The following is a 26,400-nucleotide window of genomic DNA, read 5'->3' as shown; positions in this document are numbered from 1 at the left end:
ATCACGGCGGACGCCATCTTAAAGGGCAGGCGGCGCAACACACGCTGGCGGCGGGGCGCTGATGGGCTGATGGGGACACTTTGGGCTCCATCCGACGGGGACTCGAGACTCTAATGACCTGGGTTATAATACTCCGGTAAATACTGTGCAGGGAAGCGACGCACGCCCGCTGGAGGCTTGGCTGTGAAGGGCGGAGGTGGAGACGGGTGGGAAAGACAGGGTGACGCGACTCCAGACCAGCACAACACAAACAGAAATAAGCAGAACGCAACAGGAAACAAACAGGATTCAAACAGGAAACGGAACAGAAGCAAAAAATAAACAAACCACAAGCTAGAAAAATGTGCACGTTGAGTCAAGCAAAAAAATCACATGAAAATAACAAAACAGAAAACAAGAAAACAGCTCCAGGTTGCGAAAAGAGTTTAAAATATACAACTGAGAATACAGCGAGGCAGGAAGAGGTCAGTGGTACAGAAAAGCAGCTGCGTCTCTCACCCCTCTACCTTAACCCTTCCTGCCACTCACCTCCCATCCACCTCCTGCCGCGGGGATGGATTTACCCATTACAGAGAGCCCTGACCAACGCTGCCGCTGCCCTCCCCAGCTCACCCACCCTGCACCCCCACCAGGAAATATGTTCTAACTTGACACATAAACAAAAAGGATTAAAACGTATAATGTGGAATTCTTTGCTGCAAGATTATCTCCAGTGACAATTTCTTCCTGGCGGTCTTAACACAACAGACATTGCTGCTCCTCCTCCTCCCTCTTCCTCCACCTCCTCCTCTTGCTCCTCCTAAGTTAGCCCTGCATTCCTCCTCCTCCCTCCCTCCTGCTCCTCCTCCCCACAACAGGATCTCTCTGAAACACGACCTGATAAGTTTGAGTTAATGAGGGAACTTTACTCCTTAAGAATAAAATACCTGTGAAGTAAAATGTCAGGTAAATGCTGGCCCAGGTATTTGTGGCGGTGGACATGAGGCAGCTAATGATATGGACGATGCTATGTTCCGATAAATGACTCCCGCGTGGCAATGAGGAGCTGCCTGCTGAGTGCCCGCGGTATGAGGCCATGAGGTGAGTGCTGCATGCTCCCCTTTCTGCTATGCTCCGCTCCCTGTCGATGTAATATTCACCCTGCTAACATTCTTCGGAACCCGCCACTGTGTACGAATTTATCTCTGGTTATCATGCTTCCCTGCCCATCCGCCTTACTCAGTTCCCTCTCCCTACTATGCTCTCCTCCCTGTCCCCTGCAATGTTCTCCCTGCCTAGTATTCCTCAGTTCCCATTCCCCATGTATTAATCTCCCCTTAGTTATCATGCTCCCTTTGATGGACTCCCCGCCCCTCGCATGTCTGCCCACCACCGTGACAAGCTCAGAGTGACGAGGCCTAACAGGAGCCGCCTCAGTAATAAGGCGTCCTAGCGGCAGCTCAGAGGCAGCGGTGGGAAAGAGCAACGCGATAAAAGAAAGAGAACCCCGTCAGACAAAAAGCTCCGGGGTAACAGCAACAATGGCCGCTCCACGCTCCATGCTCCATGCCGCCGGATAGGAACAGAGCGCCCAGGGAGTGTATAATTGATATGCCAATCCCAGGAGAGGGTGGGCGCCCCTTGGTACGACCTCCTCGCCTCAGCAGGGCCGGCCTCCGTCCTCGCCACGCTTCCCAAGATTGAGAATTCAGCTCGATTATTCCCAGTTAATTGGATATTGAAGATTCCATGTCTTAGTTTCTATTTATGGGGTTGGTGTTCGCTTTCTGACGAAGGCGTGACAGCCAGCCAGCCGCCGCCCGCACTCTCATGCAAACATGCACGCACGCCCACCACGTCCGCACTGATGTTCGCCTGTCTCTTCAATCATGCTTGACCTACTGAGGCTGGAAACTCTTATGTGGGATGTTGGTTCATTGCACTCACTCACTAACTCACACTCACACTCACACGCACACACACACACACACACACACACACACACACACACACACACACACACACAAGCTTCTAAAAATAGATATCAGTGCTCAAAATAGCCACAAATACACTGTTTTCCCTTCATGTGCAGTCAGAAACCCAAGAACCTTTTTTCATTTCCTAATGTGGAGTCGTGTTCCACATCAAAACACATCGCCGTGGAGAGGAAATGAAAAGAGAATCACATGAATTAAATCCGCTTAGACATGGCGCAACCAACACTGCAACACACACACTAAACACACACATACCCCACATACCTGCATACATACGAGTATTTGCACACCTGTCTAGTAATTTACCTTCCTGCCACCTGCATAAATGTATCCCAGCCTGCATTATCTATCAGTCCACCTGTTGATTATACAATTTGCCTTTACCTTCCTACCTGTCTAATTATACTAACACAACTAATTTGGCTCCCTGTCACCTGATTAAATGAACACCTCCATACCTGTCTAGCTATCGATCAGTCTTATCAGCCTGTCTTCCTATATAACCATATCTGTCCATCTTCTCACCCTATCTACTTATCTAGCCCTTGTTTGGTTCCTTATGTTGATTTGTCCATCTATAACACGACACAACACTAACAAGTAACAGTTTGGTACTAACTAACACACTGCTCGCAATACAACACTTGACTTAAACAATACATCTGTAACTAACGATACACATTACTAATTGATAATACAACACTTATGACTAACAACACAAGTTTTAGAGGAAATATTACAAGACAAGCAACTTCTAATACAAAAATATAAAAACAGTAACAAAGAATTCGTGATTTAAAACAGAAAATTGGAATACAGATACAATTTTGACGATAAAACAACTGCAACTAACATTACAACACCCACAATGCAACAGAACACACCACAAAACACCCACAGCTGAACTAATAATAAACTGCCCTACACTGCCGCGTCGTCCCCAGATCACAGACTCTATCGAACCAAATAAGGCGCAGGATAAAAACACAAATACAAAGCAGGTTTTTTAAATTGCATAAACGAAAATGAAATTGGTGAAACCTTCCAGTGGTACAATACTGAGATCGTTACATACACTACCCGCCCTCTCTCTCTCTCTCTCTCTCTCTCTCTCTCTCTCTCTCTCTCTCTCTCTCTCTCTCTCTCTCTCTCTCTCTCTCTCTCTCTCTCTCTCTCTCTCTCTCTCTCTCTCTCTCTCTCTGTCTGGCTATCCCTTCTTAAATTTCAGCTCTCCTTTTTCTTTCAGTATTTTCATTCCTTTCCTCCACTCCCTCTCCCTCATCTTCTTTAGGGTCACCTCTCATCTCCTTTCCTCTAATATTTTTTTCTCCCTTTTCTCTTCTTTTCCTGCCTCCTAATCTTCATTAATTAATAAGGCTCCTGGTCAGACGATACCTGTCACGAAAGATAATCAAATTCAGTCACGATATTGGAAGAAAAAGATGAAAAGAAGTCTCTCTCTCTCTCTCTCTCTCTCTCTCTCTCTCTCTCTCTCTCTCTCTCTCTCTCTCTCTCTCTCTCTCTCTAGGCGTACACTCATAAATATTCATAAAAAAACAGGAAAGTGTTTGATTTTCTTAGGCTTTCAAGAATAGGTCCGCCAAGGTTCCAGAATTGAATATCCTTTCCTTTTTTTTAAGCCTCCCACTTCTTCCTGAAATACGAAACGACGAGTATTGGAAAGTTTCTGCTCCAGTGAGGCTTTGTGAACAATCCTCTCTGCCTGCCTGTCTGTCCGCCTGCATGTTTGTATGTAGGTCTCTCGCTCTTACTTTTTTTTTTCACTGAAGAAGAAACATCACATCATTTATAACTAGACTATATAGTTAATTTGTACCAGGACTACAAGAACCACAACAGTAACTACTACTACTACTACTACTACTACTACTACTACTATTCACCACTCTTTACCTCCCATACCTAAATCAGCACGTCAAGAGATGGGAACAATTCAACTCGTGGTGTGAATTTTGTTAACCTCCATTGTGGAACTAAATGTACTACTCCACTGCCGACTTTTACACATTCATTCCTACTTTTATTGATACGCTTTTTCATTGTGGGTACTGATAATGCTACTCTTACTTTGATTTTTATTTATTTAATCATTCATCATTTACTTACTAGTGTTATTCAAGTGAAGTTTTGCAAGACAGAAGAAAAAAATATATTATTCCTTAACTCTTCATATTACAAACAGATAAGGAAATATTAGTCTACTTTTACAGAAATATAAGAATCCAAGACCAGATGTTTATATATACACTAAAAAATGGTTGGACAGGATAACCCTCTAAAAATTATTATCGATGAGCTGTTTCCGGGACACCTGATGAAAATTTTATAGGCAGTGAAACATGAGTATTACACCATATGTGTCCCATCACTGTGGATTAGGACGGGCACACACACACACACACACACACACACACACACACACACACACACACACACACACACACACACACACACACACACACACACACACACACACACACACAGAGAGAGAGAGAGAGAGAGAGAGAGAGAGAGAGAGAGAGAGGTGATAAACAAACTTTTACCAAAAACATATATACTCTCTCTCTCTCTCTCTCTCTCTCTCTCTCTCTCTCTCTCTCTCTCTCTCTCTCTCTCTCTCCACCTCCCTGAACACACACACACAAAAAATAGTAAATAAAATGAAGATCCACATATAAATTTCATTGCCCTAACACTCCCCTCTCCTTCCTTTTTATCCCTGGTATCATTTTTAGAGTCTAGATATCTCTCTCTATATATTTTCTAGGTGTTTCTCAATTCTATACCCGAGTCACACCACGACAACTATGGTGGAGAGGAGCACTATAATTAAATGAAACACGGAAGAAGAGAGAGAGAGAGATAGAGAGAGAGAGAAAGGGGGAAGGGGAAAGGGGAGAAAAGAAAAGTGAGGGAGGGAAGAATGGAAATTAGATGAGGGTAGGAACAGGGAGGGGAAAATCGAAGTGGTTCTCTTTTTTTCAGGAAGAGGAGAAGGAGGAGGAGGAGGAGGAGGAGGAGGAAGAGGAAAAATAAAATAAGAAAAAGGAAAAGAAAATAGATAAATAAGGAGAAAAAGAAAAGGAGAAGGAGGAAGAAATATCAATTAGAAAGTGCCCGAAAGTAAAGACAGAAAATAAGTGAACCAATTATAAAAGACAATGGAAAAACCCAGTATCGCCGTGAGAACAAAATGGAAACTCGGGAAATAGAACAGCCACAGGAAAAAAAAAGGGTTATATTGGGAAAGAACGTGACTCGCAGACAGGCGCCTCCACCAAAACGGAACACATGTCTTCATATCTCAAAGCGACGACTTGAATTGTAACATGAACTCAAAACTCTTCGCTCAAACTTCCCGTGTCATAAACTTTCACTCAATACAATTCTTCATCTCTCTCTCTCTCTCTCTCTCTCTCTCTCTCTCTCTCTCTCTCTCTCTCTCTCTCTCTCTCTCTCTCTCTCTCTCTCTCTCTCTCTCTCTCTCTCTCTCTCTCTCTCTCTCTCTCTCTCCTTTTTCAATTCTATTCCTCCATCTGAAGTGATTTATATATAGATGGATTTTTACATTCCTATCGCAAAAAAGAAAATAAAGTCATACTTGTCTTTCTCTTCTTTCACTTTTATTCGTGAATCTAAAGCTATTTATAAATATTTCAATCACTTTCCTATCAATACGCTCTTTATGTTAAACCAAATCCATGTTCTATCTATTAATTCCTAATCTTCTTATGTGCTTAACTAAATATATGACGTTAAAAATCATCCCTCACCTTTAGCTTACCTGGGTGACTGTTCTCATTAACTGCTCACTACCTGGGAGAAGTAATGATCTTATCGCTATCTTTATTATCAACGTGTAAGATTAAGTTTCCCCCTTGCAGGTATACAAATATGTTTCCTATCCAATTACCTGCCTGCCTGCTTCTTCTCCATTCACTGTCATCTTTGCTTTCTCTCTCTCTCTCTCTCTCTCTCTCTCTCTCTGACTTTTAAGTTGTTAATCTTATATCGTATCTCTCATTATAATTAACAGAAGTACCTCCTATTCTCTTCTTCTTCCTCCTCCTTCTGCACTTCCTCATCTTCTTCCTCCTCTTCCATCTCTTTCTCTCTTTTCATCTCACTTTTCCGTATTCTTTGTTTTTGTTTTTCCTTTGTTTTTTTGTGATATTTTGCTTCTTTTTCTCTTCTTCATCTTCCTCTTCCTCCTCCTCCTTCATCTTATGTTGCTGTTCCTCTTCTTCCTCATATCTTCCTTTTTTTAACGATATTTTCTTGTTCTTGCTCTCATTCCTCGTTTTCTTGTTGGTCTTCCTCCTTCTTGTCCTCCTCCTCCATTCTCTTCTTCTCTTGCTATTATTCTTCCTTCTGATTTAATGTTCTTCTTCCTTCTCTTCCTCCTCCTCCTCCTCTTTAGACTTTCATCACCTCCTCTTGCTACTTCTCTTCCTCCTTCTTTCTTTTTTTTTTCTTCTCTTATTCTGGCGCTACTGCTTTTATTCCAGGTTTATTCTCTTTTTCTTTTTTTTTCTCTCTCCTCCTCCTCCTCCTCTTCGCCCCTCTTCTTCTAAATGACGTCATGGAGAGGTCCTTGTCTCCATTTCGGGTCCGGTTCAATTTCCGGGTTTGTTGTACTCAAGTCCGGACCCAGATTACCGATTCCCGCCCCACCGGACACACACACACACACACACACACACACACACACACATACACACACAATAGCAGAAATAAGAGTGGTAGTGTTGGTGGTAGTAGTAGTAGTAGTAGTAGTAGTAGTAGTAGTAGTAGTAGTAGTAGTAGTAGTTTATTGCCTACAGGTCTAAATTAACCACAAAATAATAAGAATGCATGAAAATTTTGCCTCCCGGTATAGTAAAAATTTATAAATGACCACGTGACTTGTGATTAGAAAAAAATAAGGAATAAGATGTAAATTAATCTGAACTAAAATTAACACACACACACACACACACACACACACACACACACACACACACACACACACACACAGTATCTCAGAACAGTAAGTATTTGTAAGAGCAATTAGAAAAAAAAAATAAAGTCACCACGTACAATCTTCATTATACTTTCACAGCGATCTTCATTATCTTATCTTTTCATTATAATTCTCAGTCGCTACATTATAATTCCCAGCGATGGTGCCATTAAGGAAACAGGGAGTAATTGCCTCGCTCTCAGGGAAACTGCTGGTAAGGTAATTGTATTTTAGCCATTAATTAAGTGCCACAGTTTCATACGTAATCTTAATTTTCAACAGAATACAAAAATGTGTGTTACTTATAAGACCTCCTCTCTCTCTCTCTCTCTCTCTCTCTCTCTCTCTCTCTCCGCCTGTTACTTTGTATTGGGGAAATAAAGGATTGATTTTCATTATCAGGTGCGCAAAAATAGACCTGGATTAATTAGTATCGAAGTGCAAAGGTGCTTCAGTACAGGAAGAATGCTGGTTTATAGTGTGTTATTGTTGTTGATGTTGCAGTAGTGTTGTAGTAGTAGTAGTAGTGGTGGTGGTGGTTGTGATAGTAGTAGTAGTAGTAGTAGTAGTAATAGTGGTGGTGGTGGTTGTGATAGCAGTAGTAGTAGTAGTAGTAGCAGTAGCAGCAGTAGCAGTAGCAGTAGCAGTAGCAGTAGTAGTAGTAGTAGTAGTAGTAGTAATAATAGTAGTAGTGAAAAAAAAGGACAAGAAACAAATATAAAAAGCATGAAAACAATCACAACAAAAACGCAAACAAAACCAGTCAAATAACAAAACAACAAAACAAAACAAACACCACATTCAAGAAACGAAATAAATAAAAAAAAAAAAAACTGCTGAAGAATGAAGAAGCAAAGATGACACGAAAAAAAAAATAAATAAAAAAAAACGAAATCTCGAAGAAATTGTGCCGTATGGAAAAGAAGAAGAGGAGAAGGAGGAGGAGGAGGAGGAGGAGGAGAGGAGGAGAGTTAAGAGGAGCAGATGGCAGACGTTCTCAGAATCTTGGTGGCAGGAATAGTCGCCTGAAGGAGTTACTGATGCATCTGTCTCTTGATTTGTTATTGATAAGCCCTAATGTGTTATCGATGCGTCCCTTGCCTGTGCGTCTGTGTGCCTGTTTGTCCGCGTGTGTGTCGGGAGAGGAAGGGGAAACAGAGGGCAACGACCGAGAAGCGAGAGACAATAAGAAGGAAAATGGAAGAGCGAAAAAGAAGAGCGAAGAAGAGAAAGGAAGAAAAAGTTTAAACAGGAGCAGGAGAGGAAGACGAAAGAGAGGAGAGTAACGGTTGAACATAAATACTACAGAAGGAGAAACAAGAGAAAGGAGGAGGAAAAGGAGGAAGGAAATAGAGGGGAGAAGGTGAGAATTGAGAAGGAATGAGGGTGAGAAGGACAAGGAGATGGGAACGGAGAGACAACAGGGACTAGAGGAGGAGGAGGAGGAGGAGGAGGAGGAGGAGGAGGAGGAGGAGGAGGAGGAGGAGGAGGAGGAGTCTGATATCCAGCCTCTCGCAGCTATTAGTTGTTACAGTGAGGTGTAAAAGAGAGGGAGAGTGGATGTGAGAGAAGTGTGAGAGTGAGAGGAAGAAAGAGAAAGCGCCTCGTTGCAACTACTCTTTTGTCGCTGTTTGTCTGTTTGTCTCGCTCTTTACTCGCACACTGAGCAGCTCCTGGCACTGAAAATGACGCTCGTGTTAGGATAAATGCCGGAAATAAATGCTGCTTTCTCTCCTTGAATGCGAAAAATAGAGAGGAAAATAAAATGCTGGACTTGTGAAAAATACATCTATCTTAGTTTGTATTTATTTATGAAAAGTGGGCGAATCTTTTTGTTATGGGATGCACACAACTTTAATATTTTACAGTGAGAATTAGGAAGCGATATTTCTGCGCAACTTATTGGATTCTATTGCAATTTGGAAATGGGAAAGGGAGGAGGGAAAATATCGGACCTTTAAATCAGTAAATACCATGAACTTTACAGGCTATGCAAATCACGCACACACGCACACGCACACGCACACACACACACACACACACACACACACACACACACACACACACACACACACACGGGGAATACACAATCACAGACTTTAAAATGAGAAATGTAACCTTGCCAACAGTATCTCACGCACACACACACACACACACACACACACACACACACACACACACACACACACACACACATTCTCTCTCTTCAGTAATTACCGTGCCCTTAGCTAGACTGGTGGGCGTTTTCTGAGTTTACCCAAGTTACAAGCTGAACAGAGCGGCCCGGAGCATGCAGTGAATTACTTGAGACAGAAGCGGCTGGAGTGTATAGAGCACAGCAGAAAGGCGGGGAAGGATAATGATGTGGAGGATGGACTTAACATGTAATGCCAGGTAATATGTACAAGTGGATCAACAGTGACGCAAGCAGAGTGAATAAACAGAGGAATGAAATTATTTATAGAAAGCAAAGAATGATGACAATACCGGCTAAAATCTTACATAAATAGAGTAATATTGGCATGAACAGATGGATAATAGTAACTTACATAAAGAGATGAATGATAAGGTGAATAAGTAGAAATAACATAACAAAAGAATAATGAGTAAAATGCATTGGAAACACTACCTTATATAAACAAACCAATAAAATGACCCCAAAAATAAAAATAAATGAATAACTTACAGGAACAGAACAGCAAGAGAACAAAAAATTAAACAAAGGAAAAAAGAAAATGCATCCTGGAAAAACAGTAAAAAAAAAAAAGGTAAGGAAAAGAAATACACACGTATAAAAACATTCATAGAAAATCAAATATTATAAAAGAAAAAAAAAACAAAAAAACTGAAGTCCAAAATCAATTCCAATGTTGAATAACGTTATGCTGTGGTGAAGATTCGCGACAGAGAAAAAGAGGCGGAGGAATAAAACATATGATTTAATGCGATTTCCCTTTTTTTTTTTTCCTTTCTTTGTTCAAATATAAAATGTTAAGAAGCAATTTGTTTTAAGAGTTATTTTTCTCTTCTTTATGTATTTCTATTTTCAACTTCTATCTATTATGCATTCCCTTTCGTTGCTTATGTTTTTGTTTGTATCTCTCTCTCTCTCTCTCTCTCTCTCTCTCTCTCTCTCTCATCTTCCTTCCTTCCTTCCTTCCTTCCTTCCTTCCTTCCTTCGTTTACTCGACTTTAACTTCTTTTATTTTGCTCCCTTGGCCAATATTTCCTCCACTTCTCTTTCTCTTTCCCTCTCCTGCTCTTTATTCTCATTTCCCTTACCTTCCATCTTTAATTTTAGGTTGCTTTCCTGGTTTTCTTACTTTAATAAATGTTCTTAATGTGTTGACTCTTCTATGGAGGCTTTCCCTTTCCTTCCAATTTATCACTACTCTTATACTTCCTTAATTACTACCTCCTCTTGCCCTTCCTCTGTTTCCCTGTCCTTATCTCTCATGTTTCTTCCCTCCTTCGTATTTCGCCCTGTTTATTCTCTTTTATTCTCTACATGATTCTTAATTCTGTTAGTGGTTGAAATTTTAGCTTCTTTTTTAAATCTTCTACCATTACGATTGTTTGTTGCTCTTATATACGTCTCTCTCTCTCTCTCTCTCTCTCTCTCTCTCTCTCTCTCTCTCTCTCTCTCTCTCTCTCTCTCTCTCTCTCTCTCTCTCTCTCTCTCTCTCTCTCTCTCTCTCCTCCCTCCTCGTCCTCCTCCTCCTCCTCCTCCTCCTCCTCCTCCTCCTCCTCCTCCTCCTCCTCCTCCTCCTCCTTCTCCTCCTTTTCAAGCCTTTACGTGAACAGCATAACTTCACGGTGATGGAGTGAAGGGAACGATTGCTTCTTGCCACGCTGGTGAAGGATTGCTCTGCTCGCTAACTCGCTTTATAAACTGCCCTCTGTACCTCACCACCATATTACTGCCTTACTGTACTCGCCTCGCACCATAAATTCCTGTACTAACGAACCACGTCACTTACTTTCATGACACAAGAAAATATTGAAGGGAAAAATAACACGTGATAAGAAGGGAAAGGTGTGTAGCTTTGTTAATTATTGGCAGGTGAGTGCACTGCGTAAGTTATTTAAAGGACAGGTGAATGGTAAAATGATTTATTGATAGAGGTATGAAGTGGAGGAAAAAAGGTGTAAGTTCATTAATTAGTCATTAAAGGTAAAGGTGAGTGGAATGCGTATGTTACTAGAAAGGTTGATCGTTAATTGAGTTTCAAGTAATACTGCGAAATTTAAAACTGCCTCACGCTACAAGGAAAGGTGTTACTTCATTAATTATTGATCTGGAAAGTGGAGTTCATTGAGTGGATGTTACCTAATGAACAGGTGACTAATTTTAAGCTCCACCCATCCATCCACATATCCATCTACCCACCCACACACCCACACCCAAACACACACACACACACACACACACACACACACACACACACACACACACAAACACATGCGTCCTTGATCTAGTTATGTAAACAGTTAAGTGAATAGAATATTGGAGTAAAATATTCAAGAGTTTCGCCTTAAGTGATTTACAACAGAATACTTGATTAAAAACACCTTTCACTTTAAACGCTCTCTCTCTCTCTCTCTCTCTCTCTCTCTCTCTCTCTCTCTCTCTCTCTCTCTCTCTCTCTCTCTCTCTCTCTCTCTCTCTCTCTCTCTCTCTCTCTCTCTCTCTCTCTCTCTCTCTCTCTCTCTCTCTCTCTGCTTCACCTTGAATATCAAACAAGGATTGAATTTACCTTCCACTTCAAGAAATTACCAAAGATTTAAGGTTTCCTGTCTAAGTTTTTTTTTTCTTTTAAGTGGCGTGTTTCTTTTATTCAAGTTTAAGTTATGGCTTCGTTTCTTTTTTCTATTACTTTCACTAATCAAAGTCTGCTTCACCCTCTCTCTCTCTCTCTCTCTCTCTCTCTCTCTAGTTTCTTTGATTCAAGTCCTTCCTCATCACCCTCTCCCTCTCGTTCTCCTCTTCCCTCTCCCTCTCTCTCCCTTTCATCCTGTCTCTCGTCTTGTTATTCATTTCGTTATACACTTCTCTTCATCTTCCCCTCCTCCTCTTTCCTTCACTCAGACTCCTACGCTCTTTCTTAATGGCATAAAGAAACAACACAAGGAGAAGGAGGAGGAGGAGAAGGAGGAGGAGGAGGAGGAGGAGGAGGAGGAGGAGGAGGAGGAGGAGGAGGAGGAGGAGGAGGAGAACAGAGATGAAAAAGAACTGGATCTAATAGCCCATGAATGTGTGTGTGTGTGTGTGTGTGTGTGTGTGTGTGTGTGTGTGTGTGTGTGTGTGTGTGTGTGTGTGTGTGTGTGTGTGTGTGTGTGTGTGTGTGTGTGTGTGTGTGTGTGTGTGTGTGTGTGTGTGTGTGTGTGTGTGTGTGTGTGTGTGTGTGTGTGTGTGTGTGTGTGTGTGTGTGTGTGTGTGTGTGTGTGTGTGTGTGTGGAGGCAAAGCAAAGGTCATAACAACAGAAGAAGAAACATGGACGTAATAAAAAAATCTACAAGACAAACATGAATGTCGTTGTGACAAATTCTTGAAAAAAAATAGTAAAACATTCCTTGCTTTTTTTTTCCACGTCACGTGGGGGAGAGAGAGAGAGAGAGAGAGAGAGAGAGAGAGAGAGAGAGAGAGAGAGAGAGAGAGAGAGAGAGAGAGAGAGAGAATTTACACAGTATCCAAATTATCACAAAAAAAAACTTCTATAGGCTTCAATTTTTCTCCTCTGTCACCTTCCTTTGTCAAGTCAGTGGGCAATCTATTCTTGTATCAACCTGTCGTTCACCTGCTTATTATGAATTTTTGTCCACAGGTGACCCACGGTGGCCCCTTCTGAGGACATGTAGACCCCACGTACAGGTAAGCAAGCCAAAAAATAAACACACACACACACACACACACACACACACACACACACACACACACACACACACACACACACAGTCACACCTACGTTCCCTCCTAGCACTCTTAAATATACAGATATTATATAATTTTCTCACTAGGATGAAATTAAACTGCAAATGTTTGATTAATTAGCAAAATCTAATGAGTTGTTTTCCTCTCTTTTTTAATAATAATGGCTACAGCAATGTGCAGTCATAATAATAAAAATAATGGTATAACTTATTTAATTTGTCAATCTGGGATAAAAAAAAATAGTAAATTGCTTTATATATAGTTGTCTTTGAAGTGGAATTCACTCAGAAAATTATTTAGTACGTGTGCAATTAATACAAGGAAGGAGATAAAATGTGTTCGCATTCATATTCTCTTATTTTTTTCTCTCCTCTCTCTCAAGTATGATAACATGACTGTCTTCAGCCTCTTTCTGAACGCCGGAATGTTGTATCTCTTGCTGTCTTCTAAGGCTATTTTCATGCTAACTGCTCTTCTCATCTTGCTAACTGCATGCCTCTCCTTCTCTTTGCGGCCTCGCTACACAAAGTCGTCTTCTTCCTCTCACCCCTAGTCTGTCCAACTCCCTAATGCAAGAGTTAACCAGTACTCTCAATCATTCATACCTTTCTCTGGTAAACACTGGATCTCCCTACCTCCGTCTGTATTTCCAACTTCCTATGACTTGACTTCATTCAAGAGGAAGGCTTCAAGACATTTGTCCCTTTTTTTTTGGTTAACTCTCAGACCTGCAAGGGGACTGACAACTTATTCGACTTTTTTCGCTTTTTGTTGCCATTGACCAACTTTTCCTCTTACATAGAAAATGGAAGATTGTGTGTGTGTGTGTGTGTGTGTGTGTGTGTGTGTGTGTGTGTGTGTGTGTGTGTGTGTGTGTGTGTGTGTGTGTGTGTGTGTGTGTGTGTGTGTGTGTGTGTGTGTGTGCATGTGTTCGTGTGCGTGTGCATGAGTGACTGTCCTTAAAGTTGTATGCATATGTGTGTGTGTGTGTGTGTGTGTGTGTGTGTGTGTGTGTGTGTGTGTGTGTGTGTGTGTGTGTGTGTGTGTGTGTGTGTGTGTGTGTGTGTGTGTGTGTGAGAGTCTCATCTTTCTTGGCTGGCGGAGAAAAATGACACACACACGACACAACTCACTAATGGCGAACTCTTGCAGTCTCACAATGAGCGTTCCCTCCTCCATATTTTTTTTTACCTCCTGTCCTTCTTTCTCCTTCTATTCATTCCTCCCTCCCTCCTTACGTTGATCCCTCCGTCCCATTCAATTCCTCTCCCTTCAATGGCGTTTGGTAGTCTAATTTTTTGCTATCCCATTTCTGATAATCTCCAGCGAGTCACGCCCGGGCTATTGGTTTCTGGTACACCCGCTGATGGCGTGTAGTTGTTCTTATTTTTCTCTCTTTAAATTCGAGTGCCTTTCTGGTCTTTAACTTTCCTAACTTGTTTCCTTTGTCTTTGTGCTGACTCCTCCATTTCGTCTCATTTCTAATTCTCTTCCTCACACATTTTTTTTTTTTTTGTTTGTTATTCTGTTGCTTTCATTTTTTTTTTTTTTTTGAGTTTTAGGTTTTTGGGAGGTTTCGTTCAAGCTTTTCTTCTTTCTACTCTCTTTTTCTATTCGTTTTTTTTCGTGTTTCTTGTTTTCTTTTTGTTTTTTTCAGTTTTTTTTCGTATTTTTTTTTTTTCCTTAAACTTTCTTCTCATTTTCTCTTACGTTTCTTTACCTGTCGATTTTTATGGTTCCTGTGCATTTGCGTTTTATTTCTCTCTCTCTCTCTCTCTCTCTCTCTCTCTCTCTCTCTCTCTCTCTCTCTCTCTCTCTCTCTCTCTCTCTCTCTCTCTCTCTCTCTCTCTCTCTCAACATTTCTTACCATTCAGAGATGTTGCTCTTGCCTAAGCAAACACGAACTTAAGAGTTAAATTAATGTGGAGAATATACTCGTAATCTTGCTTTCTATCCTCCTTCATCCTTCTTCCTTCTATCCTTTACTCCTCCCTCTCTCCCTCCGTCCTCCTACACCTTTCTCGGTATCTTCCATCTTTAATATATTCATGTCCTCTTCCTCTTCTTCTTTTCCTTGCTTTCGTGTTGCTTCTTCTTATTTTTTCCTCCTTGTGCACGAAATTTTCTAGGGCAATGTAATGTATTTTGTATCTATCTCATTTCTTATTCTTCTTTGCGTGCTCTGTGTCGTCTTACTGCATATTGAGCCAGTTCGTTCACTCTCTCTCTCTCTCTCTCTCTCTCTCTCTCTCTCTCTCTCTCTCTCTCTCTCTCTCTCTCTCTCTCTCTCTCTCTCAATATGTCAGGTAATCTTTTATTCATCCGTTTGTCTATCAATCTTTCTATCCGTCTATCTCTCTGTTGCTGTTTCTCGTTCCCTCTCTCCATTTCTGTATATATCCGAGCACACTTTTATTTCTAGCGGTCGTGTATACATAGTCAGGTTGCGTGTATACTTGTTAAAGGCGTGCGAAGAGGAACATGTGTATAGTTATTCATCAACGTATGTGCATTCCATCACTGCTCCCATATGTGAAAATGTTTTGTTAGAATCAGATACGTCAGATAAAGACTCACTCTCTCTCTCTCTCTCTCTCTCTCTCTCTCTCTCTCTCTCTCTCTCTCTCTCTCTTTCTTCAGGTGTGTCAGTATCACCTATTCTTACGTACAGGTAAAGGTAACTGTTATATTCATAGTGATATCTGATTGCTCTTGAAATACCCAGAACTCATATCTTTCCCTTTTACTGCTCCATTTGGTTCTCCTCCTCCTCCTTCTATTTCTGTTTCTTCCCATCCAGTCTTTTCTTTCGTCCTGTTCCTCTTCTTACTGTTCTCTCTACTCCTTTATTCATGTTTTTTTTGCGTATTGTAGTACGTGTTTTTCTTTTTCTTTCTTCGTCTTTAACGCCTCCATTTGTTCTTCCTCTTTCTGTTTCGGTTTTAAGTCTCTTTCTGTTATTCTCTCTCTTGTCTCTGCATTCCCCCTTTCTATTTTCTGTTCTTCTGTATCTAACTAGTTCCTCTTTCTCTTCCCTTTCTCGTTTCCATTTTCCTCCGTTCCTTCCACCTTCCTTATCTCTCTTTCTATGCTTCATTATTTCTTCTTTCCATAAACACACACACACACACACATACACTGGAAATCGCCCACTTATCTGCGGTAACGAAGAACTCAATTTATGAATGTTTTTCTCGAGAAAGATTTGATTCCTAAAGGTTATGGGGAAAAAAAGAGCCAGTAGGTAGACACAGGTAATTAGATAGGCAGGTGGAGAGGGAAGGAAGAAAGGAAGGAGGAAAAAAATTAAGAGCAAGAAGGGTGCAAGGAAAGAAGGGATGGAAAGAGATTACTGGAAACCGAGTAGCGAGGAGAGAGAGAGAGAGAGAGAGAGAGAGAGAGAGAGAGAGAGAGAGAGAGAGAAAAGGAAGTAAAGGAGAGAGAGGAGAGGAGAGCAGGACGTTGGGAGAGTCGTATGATTTAAGATCCATTAATCGCTTCAGGGAGGAGGAGGAGGAGGAGGAGGAGGAGGAGGAGGAGGAGGAGGAGGAGGAGGAGGAGGAGGAGGAGGAGGAGGAGGAGGAGGAGGAGGAGGAAGGACCAGAATGAAGAGGTGGAAGACAAGTGGGAAGAAAAATTGAGGTTAATAAAGAGAAAAAAATTAAATATCTATTGCCAGGCTTATCTACGCTTTATATCAATTTCTTTCTCTCTCTCTCTCTCTCTCTCTCTCTCTCTCTCTCTCTCTCTCTCTCTCTCTCTCTCTCTCTCTCTCTCTCTGTACGTTCAATAACAGAAAGCAAACTCCAACCGCACCCACAGGATCTCTCTCTCTCTCTCTCTCTCTCTCTCTCTCTCTCTCTCTCTCTCTCTCTCTCTCTCTGCGTCTTACCTGCAATCCTGCAATGAGATGACTTAGCCCACACACACACACACACACACACACACACACACACACACACACACACACACACACACGTACACAGACATAAAGTCTATGTACGTGTACTCGCAAGCTCCGGCAAGGGTTAAATGTCATGTGCGTTTGTTATGCGTGTGCGTGAGAGGACCACTCTATGTCTACATGAAATACAAGTTAGGTGTGTGTGTGTGTGTGTGTGTGTGTGTGTGTGTGTGTGTGTGTGTGTGTGTGTGTGTGTGTGTGTGTGTGTGTGTGTGTGTGTGTGTGTGTGTGTGTGTGTGTGTGTGTGGAGTGTCCCAGTTACAATTCCGCCAAACTTACACCATATATTCATACGTTTATGTTATTCGTACGTGTGTGTGTGTGTGTGTGTGTGTGTGTGTGTGTGTGTGTGTGTGTGTGTGTGTGTGTGTGTGTGTGTGTGTGTGTGTGTGTGTGTGTGTGTGTGTGTGTGTGTGTGTGTGTGTGTGTACATGTTTGGAAGTGTCACGGCAATCAAACACATAATGGAGTGGAGCCTCGCATCTGAGTCACATTTTCCTCTTGTTTGTGCACAATTTTCGTTGTATTCTCAGGTGAGTAGCTATTAAGTTCCACACCTGAGTTGTCTTTATAAATTCCTTCATTTCTTTTGCCTTTTAGTTTTCGTCTATCAATCCTTCCATTACTCAGAAATTGTGGTTTGAAATCGTACTTAACTCTCCCTCTCCTCTCTCTCTCTCTCTCTCTCTCTCTCTCTCTCTCTCTCTCAGCAGCCAGCTAAACAACCCACATTAGTTCAGTCAAAAAAGTTTCCCTCTGAAGAATCCCAGTCATCCATCCCGCTCTTCGATCCTGCTGCCCGCTCTCGTTTCCACGTCTGATTCAATCCTGACTCACAAAACTCCTGCCGCCTTCTTGTGACCTAAATAATACTGCAACACGAACTGCTACATGTGTGAATTCAGTAGCATAGGGATTGTTTTAACACTAGTCTGTTGTTGGTGCTACTATTACTACTACTACTACTACTACTACTACTACTACTACTACTACTACTACTACTATTGCTGCTGCTGCCACAATACACAAATTCACATACTCTTTTCCCTAGCACACACACACACACACACACACACACACACACACACACAGAAGCTTATCAAGGTAGAGCAGAAAGGTGCACGGAGAGAGAGAGAGAGAGAGAGAGAGAGAGAGAGAGAGAGAGAGAGAGTCACTCGGTCTCAAAACCATATTCCCTGAAACATATTCTGAAACACTTCTCCACTTCACCTCCACGACTTTCCAAACACTCAAATTGAAACAAAACGAATTTCGAAGGAATTTTTAGTCTTTCAAGCAACAGATAAACACAATTTTCACATGACAAAAAGGAAAGACTCTTGAAAACCTGCCTAACCGTCCCTGTGGCCTTGGAAAACAGTTGTGGTGAGAGGAGCGAAGCGTTTCAAGTCAGTCTCCTCAAGTGTAGATTTACGATGGGGAAATATTAACTCACATCTTTGCTTATCTGAGGACACGGCAGTTTTTGGGTCCTGGAATATGCATGAACAGCGTCCCCTTGACTCAGGCCACGGCGAGCTTCCCATTGTGCGAGATTAACAGCCAATTTACGTCTAGGAATCACTGTTGCCATTGTTAGCTCAGAGCAGATGTTGGGACAAAGGTAGAGAGAGAGAGAGAGAGAGAGAGAGAGAGAGAGAGAGAGAGAGAGAGAGAGAGAGAGAGAGAGAGAGAGAGAGAGAGAGAGAGAGAGAGAGAGAGAGAGAGAGAGAGAGAGAGAGAGAGAGAGAGAGAGAGAGAGAGAATATTCATATATATTTGACAGATGTATACGGATAGACAAATACGAATACATAGAATGGCAGGCTGAAAGATACACACACACACACACACACACACACACACACACACACACACACACACACACACACACACACACACACACACACACACACACACACACACAACGACATATAAACAGAAAAGAAATAAACCTACAGAGAAAGAATGAAAGAGTAAGAGAGAGAGAGAGAGAGAGAGAGAGAGAGAGAGAGAGAGAGAGAGAGAGAGAGAGAGAGAGAGAGAGAGAGAGAGAGAGAGAGAGAGAGAGAGAGAGAGAGAGAGAGAGAGAGAGAGAGGAAGACTTGGAGCAGGAAGAAAGAAGGAAGGAAGGAAGAAAGGAAGGAAGAAAGGAAGAAAGGAAGGAAGGAAGGAAGGAAGGAAGAAAGGAGGGGGAGGGAGAGAGGGAGGGAGAGAGTTCAGGAAGTAAGCGTCATAGGAAGAGAGGAAAAAATAGAGTGGAGTGGAAAATGTTCTTACCTTAAGTGGCGAGAGAGAGAGAGAGAGAGAGAGAGAGAGAGAGAGAGAGAGAGAGAGAGAGAGAGAGAGAGAGAGAGAGAGAGAGAGAGAGAGAGAGAGAGAGAGAGAGAGAGAGAGAGAGAGAGAGAGAGAGAGAGAGAGAGAGAGAGAGAGAGAGAGAGAGAGAGAGAGAGAGAGAGAGAGAACATAAGCATGAGAATTCGAGAAAAAGAAAGTGAGAAAATAAAATAAGATGCGATGGAGGAGTTGAGGGGAAAAAATAGGAGAAAAAAGGGAAAAAAATAAGGGAAACAGAACCTCAATGACCCTTTCTTTCCTCCTGCTCTTCTTTCCTCCCCTCAAGCGGTCAATCTTACCCGGAAAACTTCCCTCCAACCAACAATTCCTTACCTGAGAGAGGAGAAAAAGTTACGTGTGCAGACCTAAATTGAAGCTTTTTTACCCTTTACCTTTTTTTTCCTTCCTTTTTTGGGTCTCATGTAGCGATGCCCCTTTAGGTCTCTCTCTCTCTCTCTCTCTCTCTCTCTCTCTCTCTCTCTCTCTCTCTCTCTCTCTCTCTCTCTCTCTCTGTGTGTGTGTCTTAACCTCATAATTTGCTATGAATTGCAGTATATTCTCGTTTTCACCCAATCCTCCTCCTCCTCCTCCTCCTCCTCCTCCTCCTCCTCCTCCTCCTCCTCCTCCTCCTCCTCCTGCTCCTCCTCCTTCATGCGCCATTAAGGACACATCCGGACAGACGCGCGCCATTATGACTGAAACAAAACAAGACTCACTACTCTCTCTCTCTCTCTCTCTCTCTCTCTCTCTCTCTCTCTCTCTCTCTCTCAAGTAATGAAGGCAATTAAAGCCACACCACCTGAAGATCGAAGGTACAATAGTGGTTTCGGGTTCCTCTTAAATACTCATTATCCTTCTCTTCAATCCTAAGTTTTTTTTTTCCTCTGATTTTTGCTTTTTCTGTTCTCTGCTTCTGTCAACTTTGTCTTTCCTCTTTTTTTTTCTATGCTGTGTAATGTTTTTCTCTTTTCTTTTACCTTATTTCTATTTGTAACTTCATTTTTTTTGATTTTTTTCTATTACATGTTTAATTTTTTTTTATCTTCATGGTTTTTGTTTTTCTTGTTTATCTTCTTCATTTTTCTTCTTCTCGTTTTCCTCTCCTTACAATTTTCCTACATTTTTTTCCCTCTCAAACTAGTCTCGAATTTCTAGGAACTTTCAGAAGGGGCAATTACTTATAGTTCATTCAAGTTGATCCTACTAACTTTCCGTGATATATTTTTCATTCAACAAAGCAAATTATCCTTGTACTCATTACCTGTTCTGGATTTTTCGACTCACCTATTCGCGGAACACATCACGATTTCCTTACGTAAGAGACAGTGAAGTTATACAAGACTTCGTTTATTTCCATTTACACAGCATTCTGAACAAAGTATTTTCCTGTTTTTCTTTCGACCTTCACTCTTTCATCTTCACATCCAGGAAGTATCAGAAACTCTTCATAACACTTCAAAATAAGACGCTTTCATATCACACAAATTCTGCTTAATTTCATTTGCATACACATTGTTTTCTTCTAATCTTTATTCCTTTATTATTTTTTTTTGTTATTTACGCGACAACTCATCCCAGGAAGGTGTCAGGAAGTTTTCATATCACATTAATTTTGTTAAATTTAATAAACATACCGCATTTTTTACACTGCAGTTTCATTTCATTTTTTAATCTTCACTCCTTCACCTTCATATCTTTCTACCACAATAACAGGAACTAATTAAACATTTCTTACAACGCTTCTACGTAATATACTTTCACGTCACGCTGGTTTCCCTTAACTTCATTTACATACCACATTCTTCATACAACATTTCCATTTTTCCTTAATCTCCTTCCTTTATTCTTCCATCCTTCGATCAGGTATCCCGGGAAGGCATCAGGCATTCCTCACAGCACTTCCCAGTAAGTTACTTTTATAATCAGACCAACTTCTGCTTAATTTCTTGTACCGACGTGCCTCACCTTTATATCTACACCGGGATTACTGGGAATGACTAATTATCTGCTAACACAGCCTTTTATTTGCCTCCCTCGTTGCGCTCTACTCGGGCGTGCAAGATTCCGGGTCAGGAGGTTCCGGAAGAGCGTGCGATTTCAACTCAGATCTGCTAGTTTCGCGAAGATTTGCAGGTTCGATCCCGATTGTTTGAGTTATGAAGGAGAATGAGACCGAGAGAGAGAGAGAGAGAGAGAGAGAGAGAGAGAGAGAGAGAGAGAGAGAAGAGTTGATTGGCCACTGCTTCACGGGTGAATGAGGATGAAAGGACGCAATGAGAAGGATGAAAAGAAGGAACGAGAGAAAGGAAGAAGGGAAGAGTGGAAGGGAATAAGAGAAACGCGATAAGGTTAAAGGAAGGGGAATCAAGGAAGGGCTCTTGTCGTGACAGGGAGAGTAGAAAGAAGAACAGCGTGTACATAGATAAGTAGAGAGAGAGAGAGAGAGAGAGAGAGAGAGAGAGAGAGAGAGAGAGAGAGAGAGAGAGAGAGAGAGAGAGTTTCACACGTACTACCACTATATAACCCTCTCTAGTTTTTCGCTCTATCTTCCTGAAACTTAAGGAACCAAAGAGAGAGAGAGAAAAAAAAAACACAGATAAAAAAAGAAAGGAAAAAGTCTCGTCCTCTGAACTTTGACCGTAAACTCTTGTTCTCTACTTCTCTCTCTCTCTCTCTCTCTCTCTCTCTCTCTCTCTCTCTCTCTCTCTCTCTCTCTCTCTCTCTCTCTCTCTCTCTCAGGATAATGAGGTGAGGTGGGAGGCATTGAGTGAGAAAATTTGAGAAAAGAGAACAAAGAAAGCACAGGTGAGATAATACAAAGACTAAATGACTGACTGACTGACTGACTGACTGACTGACTGACTGATGAATGAATGATTGACTACCGACGCAGCAACAGGATCATGTGACTGCTGCTATAGATATCCATGTTTAGAATAGAATCACAGGTGTATTGTGCATGGAGAGACGCAGGTGAGCAATTAACTCGTAACAGGTGAAGGAAAGATGTGGCAGGAAAGAAAAGATGTGAAAGGACAGGTGAAAAAAATAAATCTGTGGGAAAAAAAAAGTTTGTGGAGGACAAGAGTTAAAGTTGCGTTACTCTGTTAAGGAGAAAAGTTACTGGGTTGATCTTTTTTTTTTTTTTTTTTGACGGGGGGCTGTGGGGTGGGGGACGCAGGCGGAGAGCGGGCTTCACATGAAAAAAAAAAGAGAAAGTCAGGTTGGATAAGCAGTATGCAAAGGTTATCCTCTCTAGTCTTCCCTTTCTCTTTTTTTCCCTTTGCAAACTTTCATATTTAAATGCAGTTGTGAGTCCCAAATGTAAAAAGTTCCCTGCTTATAATTTCTGAAACTGCTCTGCCTGACACTGCTCCTGCCGGCCCTGCTGCTCCCTGCTCCACCGTACTCCACTATTACCACCACTCCTCCACCTGGCCATATTCCATTCCATTCCACCTTCCTCTACCTTATTTCCACCACCAACTATTACAACCACTCCTTCCAATGACTATATACCATTCCATTCCACCTACCTCCACCTTCCACCGCACTAATACCACTTCAATTCCCACTGGTTATATCCCCTTCCACTTAACTCCATCCCACTAAAACCACTTTATTTCCACCACATATAGTTTTACCACTTCTATTACCACTGATCGTATTTCATCCTAACTCCACTTATTGCCATTCAGAACTCCCAAATCCCTTTCACAGAACAGTATCACATAATTCTCCATTAGTATTACCTGTTATCCACACAATATACAATCACTTCCACTTTCTGCCTGCTATATCCTCACAGTTCTACAATATTCATTTACAAGTTTTAATATAATGGTTATAAGTTTACTTTTAATGCTTTCAGTACTAGGACGCTTTTATGCCTTGAGTTTTGGGTGTGATTAGACGATTTTACTTACATCAGGAAGGGTCTATGGAGATCAGAAGATTAATGCACAGTCTTCGTTATCTTAATCCCCCACATGAATTTCTGAGGCTGTATAAAATCATCATATAGTAAGCAGAATGGATATGGAAATGTGTCCTGGTAATGAAGGAGTCAAGAATTTCGTTGTTTTTTTCACTTGTGGGAGAAAGTTCTTAATATTTGTGCGCTTTTTCGGATAGATTTTTGTTACTTCGAACGATAACTGATAAAAAACAAAGCTAAAAAAAAACTGCGTAGATTCTGAACCCACCATGAAGTTGTTGCAAGCACGTACTCCCCAATCAGTCCCAATCGTTCATTTCATCACGAGCACCTCCAATTCAGACTCTTACTTCAAAACACTCCCACTCTACTCCTCTCTCTCTCTCTCTCTCTCTCTCTCTCTCTCTCTCTCTCTCTCTCTCTCTCTCTCTCTCTCTCTCTAACGGTACAAGTTTAAGGATAAGCATTGTAACTCACATCCTATCCCTTACATACATACCTAACACACACACACACACACACACACACACACACACACACACACACACACAACAATCTTTCATTCACGCCCTCACACCCTCACCTTTCCCACTCCTACCTACTCTTTACCCTCATAACACCTACGACTCACACCAACGACCATTACACCTCACCCTTTACACTCCGCAACACATTGGCACTCACCTTAACTCACCTACACTCACCCATTCACCTTTATCCTCCTCCTAATTTACACCTATGATTTTTACCCCCCATCTCCCTTCCCCCTGGACCTCAAACTGCTCCCGTGCGCCACAATGCCCTCAGCCACAATCATTTCCTTACGCTTATGATCGCCGGGGCTTTAAAAACGAGATCTATGTGTCCGAATCATTTCAGGAACTTCGCTCGACCTTTCCGGAATGACCGCCATAGAGCCGCCCTCTAACGCTCACAGTATATTAAGCTGTGAAAGTTATCGCTTCATTTACGAGGTTCTCTCCTGAAGGGGCGGAGTTCTGTAAAGGAAGGGGGTTTGGTGAGGGGGAAGGGAGGTAGGGTAGGTCTCATGTGCAGTAAGTTTAGTTTCAGTCTTTGGTATCACAGCTCTCTCTCTCTCTCTCTCTCTCTCGCTCTGGTTTATATAGCTCAGGGTTATCACAGCGCATATTTAGAGTCTATTTTCAATGTTTTGCTCTGTTTTATTACTGTAAGTTGTTTTTCTGTCCCCTCATGAGTGTTTCCTGTCGTGTCTGCGGTTATTTTAGTTGGTTTTGTTCATATTTCGCTTTGTCGTCTCTGTGATTCAGTAAGGAGGTGGCTAAATGTTCACAATACTTGACATAACGTGTATCTTACATTGGTATTTCTGTTAAGAGTCTAATATTATTAATTCTTTAAAGCTCTTGTGTTTCAAATCCGGTTCTACATTAGTTTTGCATTATCCTTTATGATAATTTAGCACTATATCAATCCTACATTGTTCTTGCATCATAAACTCCAAACTCAATTATTGTTTTTATGTTTAGTGTCTGATATCATTCATTTTCAGTGCCCTTGTGTTCGAAATCTCATTCTATATTAGTTTTACATTACTCATAATCAAAAATATATATACATAAATGACATTGCTATCGTATCACAAACTTATTAACAAAATACGCATTCTCCCTCCAGAATTCAACATAGTAATTCTCCACCGCATTTCCAAAATTAGCGAGACACCGCTCAAAAGATTTCGACATTTCCGCGAAGCTTCGAAACATGAGTCGAATGAACTTTATCTCGGAACTCAGAATTCATGTGGGAGATTCGAAACTCTCCTGGGGCTTCACTCTTGGCTTCACGACTCATCTTAACCAGGACTTTTACTCCTCCAGAATCCTAGACCAGAGGGCTGAAGGTCAATAAGTCAAGGTTACATGCTTCATGCTCCTACTCGCCAATCTGACCTTTTTTGCCTCTCTTCTTTTTTTTCTTATTCCTTTAGTAAATACTTTTTTTCTCTTAATTCCTTCTTTTTTTTCTCTATTTTTCCATTTCTTTACTAGTGGACCAGGAAAAAATCACCCTCTACTTTTTTCCTTCTTCTTTCTCTCTGTTTCCATATTCGTTTTTCAAGAGTAGCAAAAAGAGGAAAGACTTTTCTCTACTCCTTTATTCCTCTTCCCTTTATTTTCATGCCCTTTCTTTCGTCCCTCCTTCTCTCCATTCATCTATTCCTTCACTATAGCAACATGATAAACGAAAAAATAAGAAAAAAAAGACGAACAAAGAATATGAAAAATGGATAGAAAAAAAAAGGAAGAAGCAAAAAGGATAGAAATAAAAAGACAAAAAAGAACTTCTCTTACACGCTCTTCCACCGCTCCAAACTTCTTCTTACCCCGCAGTGCCCATTAGCCCCCTCCTCTTGCCCCCTTGAGTCCCTATTCTTCTTCCTCTTGGGGCGTTTTCCTCCTCTTTACCTAATTATTGGACTCTACGACGCTATATTTTTAAATGCCCAACTTGCTGCTATTGTCTGTAAGAGTCTGGTTTTGCAAGGATGGTAATGGAGGAGGAGGAAGAGGAAGAAGAGGAAGAGGAAGAGGAGGAGATGAAAAGGTGAATATGCAAAACTGAGGACAATGAAGATGAAGAAGTTTTTGAGTATAAGGAGGAGAAGGAAAAGAAAATAATGACAAGACAAAGGGTAAATAAATTAGGTGGATATAATATTGGGTGAATTTAAGGCAGTGTGATTCCTTATAAAAAAAATGACATGGGAAGAACAAAAATCAAGAGACAAATATTCCTAACATCTTACAAATTAACTAACAATAAATCAAACTAAATTAATAAAGGCGAAAGAAAAAAAAAGAAAAAAAAAAACTAAGTAAGTAAAATAAATTAATGTATGATAAAACAAAATAAAAAACTAAAAACAAACCACACATACACACATACATACATACATACATACATACATACATAAACACATACATATATACAAAATAAAACTAATAATGGAAGTAAATACATAAACTACAATCTCTCTCTCTCTCTCTCTCTCTCTCTCTCTCTCTCTCTCTCTCTCTCTCTCTCTCTCTCTCTCTCTCTCTCTCTCTCTCTCTCTCACACACACACACACACACACACACACACACACACACAAAGCTGAATCAAGACTACACACTTTTCTATTTGTTCCCTTCACCTGCTTTTACCTGAGCGAGTATGACCAGGTGAGCACTTCATAACCTGCATGC

At 41.2% G+C, this 26,400-nt stretch overlaps 1 protein-coding gene across 4 annotated transcripts in view; it reads left to right on the top strand.

Annotated features, from left to right (window-relative positions):
- LOC123519326 (zwei Ig domain protein zig-8-like) overlaps positions 1-26,400 on the top strand; it is a 94,965-nt gene that overhangs the window by 21,204 nt on the left and 47,361 nt on the right. For 2 of the 4 annotated variants that reach the window (XM_045280546.1, XM_045280545.1), the window contains exon 3: positions 12,826-12,872. The exons of 1 other annotated variant lie outside the window; for it this stretch is intronic. The gene's annotated coding sequence lies outside the window, so the exon portion shown is untranslated. Of the gene's footprint in view, positions 1-988; positions 1,081-12,825; positions 12,873-26,400 lie in introns of those variants that run through there. One more of the 4 variants, XM_045280547.1, reaches the window with a different exon arrangement.

Source organism: Portunus trituberculatus, chromosome 45 (assembly GCF_017591435.1).
Source record: "Portunus trituberculatus isolate SZX2019 chromosome 45, ASM1759143v1, whole genome shotgun sequence".
Taxonomy (NCBI): Eukaryota; Metazoa; Arthropoda; class Malacostraca; order Decapoda; family Portunidae; genus Portunus; species Portunus trituberculatus.
This window is presented reverse-complemented; position numbering and strand designations above follow the sequence as displayed.